Consider the following 3,888-nt stretch of genomic DNA (forward strand, 5'->3'; position numbering starts at 1 on the left):
CGTTCGACGCGTTAGTCCTTTCTGAATCTCTACCACTAACGGTGTGATAGGTGAAATGTCAGCATCAGCTTTGGATTTTCTCGAGGTAGATGCGTTGATACGTTCATTCCACCTACCTTGTGTTGATCCCATTAGTATGCGTTGTCGCGTAGCCGCAATCATTCAATGAGTGCATTCGCTTAATACCGCAACTCTACATGATGACCGCAATCGCTTGACGAGAGCAACTCTCATGTGATGGACACATATGGTTGATTACTGCAACATCCATGCATTGATTGATGCGTTTGCCTTTGAGATGGAGAGTTTTTCCGCATGCGGTCGTCTATGCGGTGGTCTGGTTCCCCCGTTTGCTTCTATTTCCTACATTAGCTACAAAAATAGAACATTGAATGCATAATTAACGCAAAATAAGGGGTTAGCTGAGATTCAACATGTTGATCGACGTAAGCTCACTTTTTCGTGAATTTTTAACATGATTGCCGCATATTCTGCCTAACAACCTTCATAATTCTAAGTAAAAGGCCTAGGATGACATGCATTTCTGCATGTCATACCCTCACCCATACAAATATAAGGACAATCCCGAATAAACAAGAGTTCATAGTTAGCTCAGGATTAAGATCGAGTTACCTAGGTCATCTAAGTGAAATAGTTAGTCTTCAAACAGTAAACAATGTTATAAAGTAAGAGTGACTTATTTCTTTGTCTGATCTTATGCAAACTCATTGCATAAGACGCCCCCACTCCTCATGTCAATACATGAACGAATCTGGATCACTTCATTTGTAGTATCTTTACAACAATTTGTAACAGTTACAAAGTAGGTTGCATCCAATTGTGTTACCAGAATAAGGTACCCAACCTTAGTCATATACTATTGACCGTTTTGGCTATTTACTCGAACTTAATCTATTTTTATGTCTCTACATAAATTTTAAGTATTCATATAATAGTCATAGATCTTAGTTTATTGGATTTAGAATTTATGAATGCAAGTAATAGTTTCAATAACAACTTTATTGAAGAAATGTTAAATAACATCTTTATTGATAATAGAATATGTTTAACTTTACAAACTGCGAATTTTAGGACATACAACTTAACATTGTCGCCGTTTGATCTCTATAAATAGAGCTTTTGAGCCAATATTCAAGGCATCTAGGTCTCTGCCTTAGGCAGATTCTTGTGATCACAAATGAGAGCATGAGCAAACAGTCTTTGAGAGTTCTTCATTCCCACAAGCCGTTCTGATTGACGGCCAGAGCTTCGCCGAAGATAGAGATCGAGAGAGACTACTCCACCACTCATCCATTCCACCACCGGTAGCCTTGACACACATCTGATGGAAGCAAGAGATTACCTACATCTAGCCTTCCATCTCTCTTCTAAACTCTGTATTGTATTACATTTTAGCTTAACAGATTAATACATTTTGTATTCAATGCATCTCTTTAGTTCCTTCAACCCCATTTACATCATTTTCTTCTTCTTTATCATCTTTTACTTTCGTCGCATGAGCTAAGTGTAGATTGTAAGAATTATCACATACTCAATCATGCGATATAGAGATATGACGCATGTAGCAAACCACCAAGAGGTGTGCATTGCACGAGTATCGTGAGCCAATCCTGTTTTCTTAGTGTGTGGCTATCGCAATGCTTGTTTATGAACAAATTAGCTATAACCAATTGCCCGAGAGCGTAAGTAATGGAACTCACTAAGCAAAGTAAGCAATGTTTCTAGAGATAGAATTAATCTTATGCTCTACGCAACCATGCGTTATAGAGATATAAGCATGTGGCTGACCACCGAGAGGTGTGCGATGTGTTAGTGTGGCGAGTTAGGATTACCCTTGCAACTGAACTTAATGACTTGGTGAAATTTCTCCTCAACTATACTTCCTATGCATCTCATTACGTGGTAACAGTTTTCGCATCTCTACCAATTCTCATAGTTAAACTTCAATTGCTTAGTCGGTTTAGCTAGGAGTAGGAGTAGCGCACATCAATTAATTTCTTTCTTTTTATTTTTATTCACCACCTCAAACGCATGACTTTACAAACATCATTTAGTTGCAAGTCCCCGTGTTCGACCTCAGATCATCCCGAGAAACTTGTGATCTCGTTATACATGGCGAGAGAGCAAGAAAACTTATGATAAGGACGTATGATCATCGCATACACGATTAACAGATTCTGCATGTTCTTCAGACCAATGCATGATCATCGCATGACCATCAACGCATATCAAACAAAATCAATTTAATTCGCAACAGTAGGCATATTAAATTGGCAACTAGGGCCACTCTCACCCATACAAATTAAAGAACGACCCTCATGAGTAGGAGTCCATAACTCGGGATTCAGATTGAGTTACATTGTCATCATTTGAAATATTAATCTCTTCAGTGAACTGTACAAAGAGAGATTATATATTTTATGGTCCAGTCTTATACAATCTCATTATCCGACTCACATGTCTGTATATGAATGATTTAGATCAAATCATTGGAAACACTTACAACATTTGTAATACTTACAAAGTGGGTCGTATCCATAGTGTTACCAAGATAAGACACCCAACCTTATCGATATATTATAGACTATTTAGGGTTACTACTTGAAGATAATTCAGTTGTATGTCAATCACATACTATTCAAGCTCCATTAAATAACCTTGGATCTTAGTTTATTGGATTTTAGTTAGGCAAATAATAAATAACCCTTTATTTATTTGAAAATAAATAATACTTTATTTATATAATTTGTTTATAAATTTATAGACTACAAAATTTATGAAATTTAGGACATAAATCCCAACAATCCTTAGATAAAGTTGAGAAGATCATCTGATATCTAGTTAAATTGGATAGCTAATTCCTTAAGGACGATAAATAGTTTATTGGAATTTTATTACTTCGACGCGTACACATGCACATGTCTTTTAACCACTTCACCCTTTGGGTAGATCACCAAACCAAGGGATGTTGTTAAAACTAGCTCCTGATCTATTGGTGTCACTATATCCTCTTTTGATGACCCTCCCCCTCTTAAGTTTTCAATCAGTAACCTTTTTAATTTACTAAATCAGATATTTTCCTCCAAATCTTCCGCCCTTATAATTACATCAGGCAGTTCTTGGCTTCTTGATTCTACTTGCTGTAATCATATGACCTGTGACATCTCAATTTTATCTTACTCAGCTCCTACTTCATAACTTTCCTCTATTCATGTTACTAATGGAAATTGCATGTCTATTTCCCATGTTACACCCACCTTAACTCTTTCCAATATTTATCATGTCTATAAACTAAATTTTAATCTTATTTTTGTTAGCCAACTATATGACATTGGTGTAATTGTTTGTTTTTCTTCAAATGCATGCTAGGTTCAGGATATGCATACAGGACATATAGTTGGTATGGGTCACAAAGTAGTATGATTGTTATGCTCACATCTCTCCAACTTCCTATCTCTTCACTTACCTTGACATCTGTCCTTGATTCTGGTATAGAATAATGGCACCTTTGTCTTTAACATGTCTCCTCTTAGAAACTTTGCAAGTTAGTCTCTATTGATAATTTAAATAACATTTCATATTTTGCTATATTTGATTAGTTAAATTGTAAGCTTGCGAAACAACTTGCTTTCTCTTTTCCTAATCATCATATTTTTGGGATACACCTTTTGGCTTAGTTCATTTTGATATTTAGGGTCTTGCTCCTACTTCTATTGTAAATGGCTATTTCTATTTCGTTATATTCATTGATGACTACTCTCATTTTACTTCAATTTATTTTCTGAACACTCATTCTAACTTAACATAAGTCTACATTGCCTTTGGTAATATGGTTTAAGTTAATCTTAAAAAGCCTCCTGGAAATAT

Source organism: Benincasa hispida, chromosome 8 (assembly GCF_009727055.1).
Source record: "Benincasa hispida cultivar B227 chromosome 8, ASM972705v1, whole genome shotgun sequence".
Classification (NCBI taxonomy): domain Eukaryota; kingdom Viridiplantae; phylum Streptophyta; class Magnoliopsida; order Cucurbitales; family Cucurbitaceae; genus Benincasa; species Benincasa hispida.